This window comes from Herpailurus yagouaroundi, unplaced genomic scaffold (assembly GCF_014898765.1).
Source record: "Herpailurus yagouaroundi ecotype Mexico unplaced genomic scaffold, PumYag 215, whole genome shotgun sequence".
Lineage (NCBI taxonomy): Eukaryota > Metazoa > Chordata > Mammalia > Carnivora > Felidae > Herpailurus > Herpailurus yagouaroundi.
Window position 1 is genome coordinate 10782199 of NW_024412446.1, and position 13952 is coordinate 10796150.

Sequence of the window (13952 nt, forward strand, 5' to 3'; positions counted from 1 at the left end):
GAGCACAAGGAAGAGTTTATTAGTGAATGTAGGGATTCATTCAAAAAATTACTTGTAACTGTACTCTGGGTACCTGACCCTGCTCTGTTCTGGCCAGCACAGGGCCCAGCAGGCTGGCAGGGGGTAAAGGAGGGCTGGCCTGATCGGGACCTCGGACAGCCTCAGAGCAGAGCAGCAACCTATGGGGCGACTGTACTGTCCAAAGCCCCAAGGCCAAGGTTAGAGCTGAGGACTCAGAGGAAGATGTCGGGGGTCACCCCGAGGACTCACAGTGGTGTCAGTGCCCTTCTGTGGCTGGTGTCAGTGTGTGTGTGTGTGTGTGTGCGTGTGGTGTACCTGGACTTAAAGGTCTCTTTATGACTGTTACTTAGATTTATTCTGTGGCAAGGACTTAGCCTGTGGCCGCGGGTAGGAGGCTGGCTGTGGCAAGGATATTTTTTGTCCTTTGGCAAAGCAGACTGACTCATGTGGTCACAACCACAAGCCTCACGCCAGCCTGCTCATTGCGAAGGGAGCATCCCTTTTGTGACTGCACTTACCAAGTCATGTTGCTGGTCATCCTGACACCTCCCTGCATGGAACTCCTTGAGGGCTGCGACCACCCTGTTCTCTGAGTCCCCTGGCGGGGGTGGTGCCTGGTGGATGTTTATGCCTTGTGGGCTGTATGGGACATCCAGGTCGGAAGAGCCTGTGTTTCATCTGCTGCTTCTCTGGTTTCGCTTGAATGTTACATCCCAGCAGACTCTTTGTCTCTAGGTAATGCTTTTCTAAATTAAGCCCTTGCACATGTGTTTTTAAAGATGCAGCCCGAGGCTCCCTCCTTCCTCGTCAGTCTTAGGTGGGGTCTCACCTGCACGGATTGGGTTGGTGCTTGTGATGTCCATGTCCAGGGTGGGATCGGGCCTCCGCTTTGCTGATACCTTCCGACATCCCTAGGTTATTTATTGCACACTGAGCTCTGAGACATTCAGGGTGGGGCCGGATTCTCTCCAGGGTCTCCGGCCCTGGGGGCTCTGCGGCACTGCCCCTGCCCCACTCCCGGCATCTGGGCAGCGGGGCGGGTCTCCCCTGGTTCCCTTGGCCCCACAGGCCTGGGGCAGGGGTGGCAGGCACACCCTTTTGGTGGATTAGCTTGGGAGTCACAGAATGTCAGGGATGGATGATGATTCATTTCTTTTGTAGGTAAATTGGGTGGGAAATTAGACTCCCCCTGAAGATAGTTGTGTTTCTCCTCTGGTCCAAATTCCAGGACCCAAACCAGTTTTGGGAAAGCGCTCCCCGAGTCCGGCTCCTCACAGCCAGGACAGCCGCTGGTCTGGTTTGTCCTCCCACCAGGAGGGGACAGAGGAAGCCTCCAGCCTCCCCAGGCCAGGCCTCTGCCCCTGCTGGGTGCCTGATGCAACTGGTCTTTACTCCCCCTCCCCCGCCCCTTTGCTGTTTGTGTTTTTCAGGGTTTTTTTTTTTCTTTTTCTTTTTTTTCTAATGTGAAACTGAGAAAAAGCAACCAAAGAGATGCTAAGCAGATGGGCTGAACGAGAGCCCAGTTCCAGCCCGAACTCACACTGTGGATGGTGCAGGGTGGGCTGGGAGAGGGGTTTGGGGCTGTCTCCCTGGGAATGCTGTGGATTGCTTCCAGGTCCACAGTTTTTTGATCTGATTTCCGTGCCCAATGGATCAATAGGCGTTTGGAGACGGCCCACTGTGTGTGCCCAGCGCTGCGCTGGGCTCTGTGGGGTCAAACTGAGGCCACAGTCCTCACCCCTCAAAGAACCTGCTGTCTACAGGGAGCCTTAACTGAGCAGAAGAAACCATATGGCTCAGCATGTGACAAGCTCAAATGTGTCATGTGGCTCCTCAGTGGGGTGGAGAGGAGTGAGGGTGGCTTCTTGGGGAGGCGGGGTGGGGGAGGCGGAAGGGCCCTGATGGCAAGTGTGGGGTTGGGCTAACCCCCTGGGACTGACCGGAGACGACAACCTTTCTGGGCTTCGTGAAGTGAAGGGTTGGGGTTGACCCTCCCGGTTCTCTCCCAGCTCACAGTAAATGTGCTGGGCGTTTCGTTGAAGGTGACATTGCTGGGACTTCTTCTGACCTTGATCTGAACTGTTGTACTTGTCTCTGGGTCTCCACTAGGCCTGGAGTGGCCTGGGAAGCTGGGAGGTGACCTTTGCTCAGTCTCCTCCATCCTCCCTTGAGTGAGTCTGAGGGCAGCCCCTTCCCCACCTTCTCCAGCCCCCTTTGTGCGAATATCAGGGCAGCCCCCCACCTCCCTCACACCTTCTCCAGTCCTGTTTGTGCGAGTCTGAGGGTAGCCCCCTCTCACACTTTCTCCAGCCCCCTTTGTGCCAGTCTGAGGGCAGTCCCTCTCAGACCTTCTCTCTTCTAGGAGATGACAATGGGGGCCTGGGGTTCCTCCTGTGGAGATGAACAGGAAGTCTCGTTCCTACATTGCTCCTGTGGTACTCTGCTCTCTATGACTCATTAATGCTCTCAAAACCCTCAAGGGTAGGTCAGGAGGGTATTAGTTTCCAGATGCCAGGGAAGAAAATGGAGTCCTAGGAGCCTTCTTCTCTGTACCCTCTTCATTCCCTTTGGGCAGAGCTGTGCAGGTTCCTCCTCACACCCTCCCAGGCTCATGCTTTAAGGTGTGAGAGGGACTGCCCTCAGACTGGCACAAAGGGGGCTGGAGGAAGTGTGAGAGGGACTGCCCTCAGACTGGCACAAAGGCTCCCATCAGCCATTCACTCCCCACGGGGGCAGGGCTGAGCTTTCCTCTTGGACTTGTAGCTGGCTCGTAGCTGGTCCCAGGCCCCAGGCCCAACGCCAGCCTTTTAGTTTGTTCCTGGTTCCTGCCTCCTCTCTTCTGTCCATGCTTGGAAGGGAGACTGCTCCCCACCTCCATTAGGGTTGGGTGAGGGGGTGTCAGCCCCGCGCTGAGATCTACCAATTTTGTATGGATGAGGTACAGAAGCATTTGTGGGAAGGATATTGGGGACCTTCTTGGGGCACAAGGGCTCAAGGACATAGCAGGAAGGTTTGGTTTCTCCCTTTCAAGCCCTGGAGGGGCATGTGAGAATTAGGAGACATATTTGTTCTCTCATTACTACTGCGGCAGAGGTTCTCGGTGATGCTCTGGGCCCTGGGAGGGCTGTCTCTGGTCCCCACACAGACCCCATTTATGTCACCTGTTCAGATATCATCCCCTTGGGAGCTACTTCCCAGGAGCCCAAGGACAGTGTGGCCATGAGAAAGGGCTTGTCTGCATCTGTGTCTGCGGGGATGCACCTCGGAGGCTTTAAGAACGTGGAGGTGTCTCTGTGTGCACCACCTGCAGAGAGCCATGCCTCATGCGTGCATATGTGCACACACGCATGTTGTCCTGCTTTTGTTCATGCTTTAAGGCCAACTAACTTACACTTCTTGCACATCACTTTAGGTGTAACTGCTTTTTACAAAATTTACTTACGTTGAAATGCATAAATCTTAACTTTACACTTTTATTAATATGTTCATGTGACCTATACCAGATTCAGAGATAGGAAATTTCTGTGTCCCCAGAATGTTCTACTGTGTCCCTTTCTAGTCATCTTCCTCCCCACCCCGCGACTTGCCCCTGCCACAGAAGCAACCAGGGCTCTGATTTTTTCCACTATCAGTTTATTTTGCCTGTTCTAGAGCTCATTTGAAAGGAATCCTGTATTGTGTGTTCCTTTGTGTTCAGCTCCGCCTAAGGTCTGTGAGGTCTGCTCGAGCTGCCAGTGTGTTGGTAGTTTGTTCCTTTTTATTGCTGTTGTATGAATGTGCCACAATTTGTTCATTCTCCTGTTGAGGGACATTTGGGTTATTTCTAAGTTTTGGCGGTAATGAATAGCCAAATGCTATGCACATTCTGATTTGCTTTGTTTTGTTTTGTTGTTTTTGTTTTTTGGAGATGTGTTTTCATTTCTCTCAGGTAAATATCTAGAGTGAAATTGCTGGGTCGACAGGTAGGTGAATGGTTAACCTTATACGTGCCTGCCAATTGCCAAATGGTTGTACCGTTTTACATTCCCACTGGCGACGTTATGAGAATTTCGATTGCTCCACATCCTCGCCAACATTTGCCATTGTCAGTCTATTTAATTTTAGCCACTTGAGTGGGCATATAGGGGCATCTCATTGTGGTTTTAGTTTGCGTTTTCCTGATGACTAGTGATGCTGAACATTTTTTCACATGGTTGTGGACTGTCTCATAGTTCCTTTTGCCCTGTGTTCCCCCTTAAAGTCGGGTTGTCTTCTTGTAGCCATTCTTTACTTAGTATGGATACAAGTTCATTCCTTTTTTTTTTTTTTTTAAAGATTTTGTTTTTAAGTAATCTCTACACCCAGTATGGTTCTCAAACTCACAATGCTGAGATCAGGAGTCACACACTCCACTTACTGAGCCAGGCACGCGCCCTAGTTCGTACCTGTTCTTAACAGTGCCTTTGATGAGCAGAAGTTTTAATTTTGGTGATGTCTGATTTTTCATTTTATATCTGTTGCTTTCAGTGTCCTAAGAAGTGCATGCTCAGTGCATATCACAAAGATTCCTTCTAGAAGCTTTATGGTTTTAGCTGTAGGTCTCAGACCCATCGCAATTTAATTGTGTATGGCATGATATGGAGTCTAGGTCCATGTATTCCCATATATACATGGAAAGGCTTTTCAGTTGCTCTGGTGCTTTAATCAAAGGTCCGCTGGTCATATAAGTGTATTTGTATGGTTGTTTCTCCAAGCCGTGGTGCTTCTCTAGACGTGGAATGGCAAATCCCTGACACTGGTGCTGTCACTCCACCCTCCTGGCCCACAGTGGATGTTAGTAATAGATCACAGTACTCTTTCCCATGAGTTTGGATGCCGTCTCAGAATCCTCTCCATCAAAGCACTGCAGGCAGCTGCCACAAGTCATTGGAGTTGACATTTGAGATGAATTACTTCTGGCATCTCTGATTGAAATTGTCAGAGGAGGTTAAGTTATTTGCTCAAGGTCCCATAACTGGTGAGTGCAGAGCCAGGATATGGACTCAGGTCTGTCTGTGTGACTCTGGAGCCGGTGCTGTCTTAAACGCTATTCCAGACTCCTTTGTGTGAATCATTTGAGTGTGTTACTTAATCTCCCTAACCTGTAATTTCTTCTCCTGTAGTGGAGGGACAATGGCCATCTGACCTGGAGGAGAGGGTGTGAGAAGTAATGAGGTAATCCATGAGGTAGCTAGTAGAGTGCCTAACACATAGTAGATGGTCAATAATTGGTTGTGATGATAATGATGGTAATTTTTAAAAAGATTTTCAGTAATTTCTATACTCACCATGGGGCTTGAACCCACAACCCTGAGATGAAGAGTCATATGCTCCACAAACTGAGCCAGTCAGGCACTGATGATGGTGATGGTGATGGTGATGATGATAACAACTACGATGGCAGTGATGTGGTTCTTGCCTTTGGGAAACATATAGTCAGGGCTTCTCTCTAGGGAACTGGGGGCCACCAGCACATGAGAGTCCGTGGCCTGTTCCCCTGTAGCCTTGGGATCCTGGCCTTTGAACTAGAGGCATCAGAGAGGAACCCTGCTTCCTAGACATTGCTAATTGGAGTCTAGACCACAGGACTTGGACTAGCCACGTGGGCCACTTGGGCCTTGTTCCTTCTCTCCCTTATGTGGGGGGAATGGCTAGTCTTCCAGAATCCTTTCTTTGGGAACCCTCTTCCCCTGTCCTTTGAGTCTCTAGCCCATCCCCCTTTCCTTCTGACAGGCCACATGGTCTCCCCCACCGTGAAGGCTAATCTCATTCCTTTGACCTGGACTTGGGCCCCTTTGAGGTTCTTTCTCAAAGATGTGAAGCAATATTGAGTAGTAGTTAAGAACACAGTTTCTGGAGCCAGTCTGCCTGGGCTTAGGGTTTTACCACTTCCTAGCTGTGTAACTTCTCTGTGCCTCAGTTTCCTCATTGGTAGAATAGAGACATAAGAGAACCTGCTTCGTGTGGTTGTGGTGGAGATGAATTGACATCATGTATGCTTATCACTTAGAACAGAGGCACTTAGCATGTTCTCCAGAAATGTTAGTCATTATGATTCCTCCAGAGAACAGCAATGCTTAGAGGGAAAGTCTAGAAGGAAGTATACTGATTTTTCTGTTAATATAGTTTCTTCTCAGTTTCTCCTGATTTCTTGCTCTACCTGGCAAGCATGGTTGAGGTGCCTCTCCCTGTCCAATGAACAAAACTGAAATTGCATTTTGTGTGATTGGCCCCACCTGAGCCCTGTGTATTAGACCCCAAACCCTTCCTGATAAATGTGGGTGACAGTGAGGGTCTTGGAAAAAGACCCAAACAAAGGGTCCTGCCCAGCAAACTCAGACTTGGGGAAGGGGTCTTCGGGGAGGGATTATTCTCTGGATCATGTTTCCATCCCTTTTGGTTGGGCTGCCCAGAGCCAGTCAGGGGTTACAGGCAAGGCTGGTCCCCATGCTGACAGAAAGGACCTGCAAGGCCAGCATCTGCATAAAGGATTTTGGGATTGGCCTGAGTGTAGACCCGGGCAGTTCAGGGCCTTGGAGAGTCCATGGTTGGCCTTGGAATGCATTTCACGATCTGTTTATCCCCGTTAGGAGTGTCCTTCCTAATTCCTATTGCCTGCGGCTAATACTAAAACGAGTCTATGCTTCTAGACAGGTCTTGTGCCCTAATAGAGCAGTTGGCATTTTGGGAGTCTCCCAAGGGATGCTTCCTTCACTGCTCCAGCACTAGTCATGCCACCTGCCTTTGAAGGCTTGACCAGCTGTCCTAACCCCAACTCTGACATCCCTGCTTATTTTGGGTCCTGCCTCTTGTGATGAATGTGTGGGACAGAGCCTGGGGCCTGGAATTTAGTAAGTATGTGACATTGTGCAGTTCAGTGATCCGTGAATCTCAGTCCCTTCGTTTGTAGACTGAGCCCACCCCACAGGGTTGCTGCGAGGATTACAGAAGGCAGTGGGTGAATGAGGGCTTCTCAAAGCACATGCTCGTGTTACGTGTTGGTATGTAATGGATGCCAGTGGTTATTATTGTGGGCAGTGAGCTGAATGCTTGTGGGGTGGTTTCATTGATGATCCCACTCTTCTTCTCTTCCAGCTGCCATAGACACTTCCTCGAAGAGAGTGGCTCGGGAGGGGGCCCTCCCAGATTCCATGCCTTGCCTTTCTCCCCCACTCCCATGCATGTGTGTCATTTACCTGACACTTGCCTAGTGTGTCTGGTACTTTGGGAGTCAATGGATGGTGGGTTCTTTTTTTGTTCCTGAAGAGGTAGCACCCCCACAGTTATGAGCCCAAGTAAGTACCTCCTGTGTGTGTCTCTCCCATTGGCTCCCCCACCCCGGCCCCTGGCAGATTCTCTGCTCCTAGATGAGTGTGGAAATGGAGTTTCAGGTCTTGGAGTATATATTCCTTACCTGGGGCTGCTGTAACAAAAAGCCACAAGCTTCGTGGCTTAAAATGACAGAAATTTATTCTTTCGCAGTTCTGGAGGCCAGGAGTCTGAAACCAAGGCGTCGGTAGGATTGTGCTCCCTCCAGAGGCGCTAGGGGAGGAGAATCCTTGCTTGCTTTTTCCAGTTTCTGGTAGTTCCACACGTTCCTTCGGCCTGGGGCTACATGACAGGCATCTGTCTCTGTCTCTGTCTCATGACAGAGCATCTGACTCTGGCCCAGGTCATGATCTTGCGGTTGGTGGGTTTGAGCCCCGTGTTGGGCTCTGTGCTGATAGCCCAGAGCCTGGAACGTGCTTCGGATTCTGTGTCTCCCTCTCTCTGCCCCACCCTGGCTCATGCTCTATCTCTCTGTCTCTCTCTCAAGAATAAATAAACATTAAAAAAAATATTCATAACAGATAGTTATGAGTCTTCATTGACCGATCCAGCCTTAAGAATGTGGCATTGAACAAAAAAGCTTAGTATTTTCTTGGAGGAGAATTTTCATAAGACTTTTTTGCAAGTGAAAAACCCAACAAAAACCAAACTATTTTTGATAAAATGATACATGTCTCTTATTTAAAAAATTGAGCGATTGTAAAGTACAAAGAAAGTAGGAAAAAAGTCCTAATAATAATCCTACCATCCAGACAAGTTCCTTCCTACCATTTGCTAAGGGTACAGACATCTCGGCATTGTACACCCAGACAGAGGCATAAATAAATGGGATCTCACCGTTTGTGCTCCTTTGTAATAAAAAGAGTTAAATTTGATTTTATTTGCATTTAACCACTGAGGAAAAAAACAGAAGCAGCTCAGAAGGATTTGCTGAAGTTTAGGTAAATGTTTCCTCTCTGTAGGAGATCCTAATTTCTGGAAGAGTCCTCTAAAGATGAAATAAAAGATTAAAACAAACAAGCAAACAAACAATGACAGATCTTTGTGGGTAGAGACATTATTATTATTTTGCTAAATTATTTCAACTTTATAACATAGAGGTTGGCTCTTTGGAGGGGAGGAGGCGACTCAAGTCTGTGAACTTGGCCCCTCAGCGGGCATGACACACTCTTTTGGATGGGAGCAGCCCTGCTAAGGAGCAGGAGGCTGGCCTGGCAGGGTGTCTGTGGAGGGAGCCCTTGGAGCCCCCCCTGGCTTAGTTACACGCGGAAATGGAGCCCGTTTTGGGAGTGAATTGGGTTTGTTAGCAAATGATGTAGGCTGAGCTGATTTGATTTTTTTTTCAAAAAATTTTTTTTAACATTTATTCATTATTGAGAGACAGAGAGAGACAGAGCATGGGCATGGGAGGGGCAGAGAAGAGGGGGAGACACAGAATCTGAAGCAGGCTCCAGGCTCGGAGCTGTCAGCACAGAGCCCGACGCGGGCTCAAACCCACGAGCAGTGAGATCATGACCTGAGCTGAAGTCGGACGCCCAACCGACTGAGCTACCCAGGTGCCCCTGAGCTGATTTGATTTGGCAGCAGGATAGAGAAGTTTCTGAAATGTCAGATGTTAATATGATGGCTGGTTAGCTCTAAATGGAAAGCCAGGAGTGAGGGGTGGATGACCGGGTGGCGTCATGTGCAGCAGAAGAGGAAAGGGAGACTGGCGAGAAGGGAAAGGGGGTGGGGAGGGGAGAAGAGGCAAGGAGGGGGTGGAGGGTGAGAAAGTGGGAGGAAGGGTGGAAGGGGATGGGAGAGGTGAGGTGGAGGGCTGGTGGGCTTGGCCCCACCCAGTTAGTCCTCACATAGGCTTCCTTTGACCAACATGATGTTGAAAGATTCCTTTCAGTATTATTGGGAGGGACATGCTCTTCATATCCTCCCCAGCTCCTGAAAGTGGCGGGGTTTAAGACCTCTGCCAGATGTTCACCTGTTTTTTCTAGGGTTCTCCCTCTCAGAGGCTAGTCCTGGTGGGTGGCCCGGGCTCAGGAGACCCGAATTGCATCTCACCCCAGAGATGTATTGGGGATCAGGATGATTCTGAGAATCCAGTTGGATCCCCACCACTCCCTGCCCCCCTCCTAACCTCCCCTTGGATGTCCAGATAGAGTTTGGGACAGCAACTGAGTGTCCTTTTGGGGTGGTCATTCTGTGGTCAGGAGAGTCAGGCCATGTGAAGCAGGAGGCAGGAGCTGTGACTTATTTTTCTCTGTCCCCTCATACTTGGTGACCTTTTGTTGAACTAGGAAGATACGATCTCTAGTCTTTGAGCGTGTGATGGCTGCAAGGACGCAAAAGCCCCAGAAACTACCCCTGAGAGTGACCCAAGATGAGACATGACCTCCACTAAGGGGTCCAGTGGTCCCTGCTTGGGTGTGAAGACAAGGGCAGCCTGGGTAAACTCACAAAGGCAGGAAATCCTTGCATGATGCTCTCTCTGTAACTTCCCCATGAGGGGATGGATCCTGGGGGTCTGGGAGCCCCAGAGCAAATCCTTCAAACACCAGAATAGTAAAGCAGAAAGTAGCTTAGGAACCACGGTCAGATCTGGGGAGCAGGAAGGTGGGTCTTCCGGCGCTGGAAGGGTCTAGTAAGTGTCAGGGTTGGGCCAGAGAGCAGGGCTGATGCCCAAGGACCCAGAGCCCAAGGCCCCCGAGGTTAGTGCTGGCAGCATAGGTGGGAGCCAGGAGGCCCAGGCATCCCGGCTCATCAGACCAGCCTGAGTTGCCGTGGACAGGCAGGGCCCCAATTCTTCTTTGCATGTCTGGGTTCTCTGCCACCTGCTCGGGCAGCCTTTCTTCTTGCTGCATGAGTCCCAGGCCCAGTGGCGGTCAGGAGTCCACACCTGGTTTCTTGGAAGGTCGGCAAAGGGCTTCAAGGCGGATATCAAAATACCAAAGTAAAAGTTCACCCCAGGCCGCAGAGCATTTCAGTTTTGAGGAGCGAGGAGAGGTTACCCAGTGAGAGGCATGGTGCTCCTCCCTTCCATAAAATCTTCTTGGATGGTTCCTGTCAAGAGGTCAGTACTGGCTTCTTGTGGCTGCTGAAACTAACGACCACCAACTTAGCGGCTTAAGATAACACAGGTTTTTCATCATGTTTGGAGGTGAGAAGTCTGAGGTGGGTCTCACTGAGCTAAACAAGGTGTTGACGGGGCTCCTCCCTTCCATTTGGAGCAGCGACGTTGGGCTAAGTCCTCCCATTTTGCCGTCTCCCTGCTTCTCTCCGTCTGGCCCCCTGATTATCAGGACTCTTGATTACATCGGGCACACCTGTATGGTCTAGGACCTCTAAACATCTTAGGGTCAGCCGACTTAGCGGCCTTAATTCCATCCGTAACCCAATTCCCCTTATATGCGCCTCATATATTCACAGGTTCTGAGGGTCAGGACAAGAGCATCTTTTGGAGGGTCTTATTATTCAGCTGTGGCAAGGTCAGGCCACCTCCACGGTTCAGTGGGAGACACTGGGCTTTGTTAGACTTGAGCTTCTCATCTGTAAGATGGAGGACTTTTCCCTACTTTCTAAGGAAATCCGAGAAGCCAACACACAGTAGGTCTTCCTCTTTTGGGGTTCCATGCTCGGTGGCTGATTGTCTGTCTGCCTGACTTCATTGCTTTGTGAGCCCATGACCAGTTATATGAGTTCAAATGTCCTTCCTCACTCTTGGGTTTTGAGGATAAGCACGTCATTTGTCCCTAAGCTTTTCCACAGAGCAAAGGGCACACAGCACTCCTACTGTTGAGAGCTGAGATGTGACCTGAATTCTGTTACCTCGGGTCAGCAATTTGCTGATTTCCCCCTCCAGGTGGAAATATATTACCCTGCCTTGAGGGCAGAAAAGTGACTTATGTGAGCTTCACTCAGCCCTGATTTGGAGCTGTCCAATCTTTTCTTGAAAGGAGGTGCCGTTGCCTGGCCTCTTACCACACACTGTCCTCTTCCTCCCATTTACTTTACTTCTTCTCATCAGAGTGGTCTGCTGTGGACCTGTGGGCCTGTGGCCCGGGATCATCTGAGGGTGAGGAAGGCAAGGTGTGGGAGCAGAGACAGGAGCTTCATTATGCTGAGACTGGCTGCACTTAGATAACCCTCCCCAGGTGACCTGCCTGGCACAGAAAGTCCCCCTCACGGTCCCCCAGGTCAGATAGTGTTGCCTGGCTACGGGGCGGACAGCAAAGCCCTGGCAGGGAGAGTAAACAGACACACATGTTTAAAACGCAATATCACAGGGCGTGCAAACACCCCGGCAGGGCCTTCCAGCTCACTGATAATCTCTAAATCTCCTTGATGCACGAGCGTGGGGGGTGCTGTGCACCAAGACCCAGATGGTCTCTTCTGGGAATTGGCTATCAGCTGTTGTCAGGGACACGGAGGGGGCGGGGGACTTTCGGCCTCAGCCCCAGGAGGACGATCACCCGGTCACCTGGGCTAGACTCTTGAGAGACCCTGGGGCTAGCCTGGACTCCTCAGCTGGATGGGGCTTCGAAGGCAGGAGCTGGTCGCCCGGCCTGGTTCAGGGCTCTGGGGCTGTGCATCCAGATTGTGCCTTCAACTTCACAGAGAGCTCTGTGGTGGGCATGGGCCCCATGGACTGTAGATCAGCAAAAGTGGAAGGAGGGAGATCAGATTGGGGTCTGCTGCTTTAGTCTGGGCAAAAAGTTGGAGGGGGCTTGAGACTGGGGGTGGGTTCGTGGTGCAGATGAGGAGAAATGGATGGATTTGACTTATATTGAAGAGGTTGAGTGAAGAGGGGTGCTGTTGGGCTGGACAGGGGCGGGAGCTAGATGTCTAGTTGTCCTAGATGGGACTTGAGCGATGGGTGTTTTGGACCCATTTTTCTGAGATGGAAAGGCTTGGAAAGGTTCTGGGGGGAATATCAGGGGCCCAATTTTGGAGGTCCTGTGTTTGGATATTCATGAGGCAACGAAGTGGGAAAACAAATATGTATTTGGAAATGCTAATTTGGAAGCGGGAGTGGTGCTGAGAGATGATGATAAGGGCAAAAGTTCTTGGATTTGGCAACATGGAGGTCATTGGTGACCTTGAAAAGAGCAGTTTCAGGGGAGCTATGGGGCCAGATTGATTAGCCATGGGGACAGGAAGATTGTGTCACCTAAGGTGTACAGAATTCCCCAGAACGGACCAGATTGGCCAAGCATAGCTGAGCTGGAGGTGGGGTCTCTTATGCATGGCCAGACTATCCTGGTAGCTAAGACCCCATGACTGCCCTGCCCTGAGAAGGCAGTGGGCTCCTTTTGCATTCAGGGCACACTGTTTCCCAGGGCGGGACAAATCCAGGCTGCTTGGTGGTGCTAGGAGAGGTCATATGGGTGAGTGCAAGCCTTCCAGCCCAAGCCTCGTGGCCAAAAGGAACTCCCAATTTAGTGAAAGTGGGGCTGTGCCTTGGGGCTAGGGCACATCACCTGCGCGTTGGGGACCTGAAGAGGTCCTGGAAGTGTGTCCGAGTCTGTAAAAGATCAGCCCTCTCTTTAGATAGACCTCTGGCATCACCTGTCTCCACTTCATCCCCTTCATCACAGGGAGTGACTTGGAGCCCAGCTGTGGGTCTGGACTCCCCATATGGCTCACCAGGCCCCCTTGTGGCCAGTACCATCAACACTAGCGAGTGGCCTGGGGCTGGGGCTACTGGGGGCTGGGGAGCAGTGACAAGCCACCGGCTGCAAAATCAGCTGGGCAGACCCAGGGGGTCAGGCTGCCAGGCGCTAGGGCCCCACCACCGTGTCCACTGCCTACCTCCCCAACTCAGGTGCTCCTGGAGACATCCTTAGGGAGACCGTGCCTAAGTGGGGACGGCGGCGGCCTCCTCAGTCAGAATGGGTGCATCTGCTACCGCGTCCCATGTTCCCTGCGTGGCCCGCTCATCTGCTGTGTCAGTCCTGCCCTGCGTGCAGCCTCAGTGTGAGGTCTGGAAGGTGGCACTAGCCCTCTGAGCCAGGCGCCCACACTGCTTCCAGCGTATCCACTGGATACACAGATCTTTTGGTAGAAAAGGAATTGGATTGCGAGAAGAAGGCTGAGGTCTTCGACTTGGTCCTCCTTCACTCTGCGTGCCTCCTTTGTTGTCTGCTTTTGAGGAGGGGACCACTGGGCAGGCAAATTAGAAACAGCAACAGATACAACTGTTTATTGCAGGAGGGTGTGTGCAGCTGGCTAATGGTCCTCACCTTGGGGGCCCACAAACCCCAGAGGACCAAGCCTGTGTGTGTTTGCATGAGTGAGTGTGTACCGTGTGTGTGTGTGTGTGTGTGTGTGTGTGTGTGTGTGTTGGGGGGTGGGTGTATGGCGGATGTGAACATTTGGGCTGTTCTTTGTTGTAGTTCCTTTGTTTGGGGCGTCTGTGTGGGAGGTGGATGCTGCAGGACCCCATGTGGGTGTGGTGTCTTTGTAGCCCGCTGCTGCCCCCCAGCCAGGACAGCTGGGCCTGAGGTGGGCAGCCCAACGGCCCCGCCCCGATCTTACAAGGGCCTGCATTTGCCCCAGTACCCGTTCATCAGCCTCAGCTGGCAAAAGCAGGC

At 51.2% G+C, this 13952-nt stretch overlaps 1 protein-coding gene across 5 annotated transcripts in view; it reads left to right on the forward strand.

The window, feature by feature from the left end:
• Positions 1-13952, forward strand: part of RAP1GAP2 (RAP1 GTPase activating protein 2) — a 188516-nt gene that overhangs the window by 89058 nt on the left and 85506 nt on the right. The window contains exon 1 of one of the 5 annotated variants that reach the window (XM_040455545.1): positions 738-756. The exons of the other annotated variants lie outside the window; for them this stretch is intronic. The gene's annotated coding sequence lies outside the window, so the exon portion shown is untranslated. Of the gene's footprint in view, positions 1-737; positions 757-13952 lie in introns of those variants that run through there. 5 annotated transcript variants of the gene reach the window in all.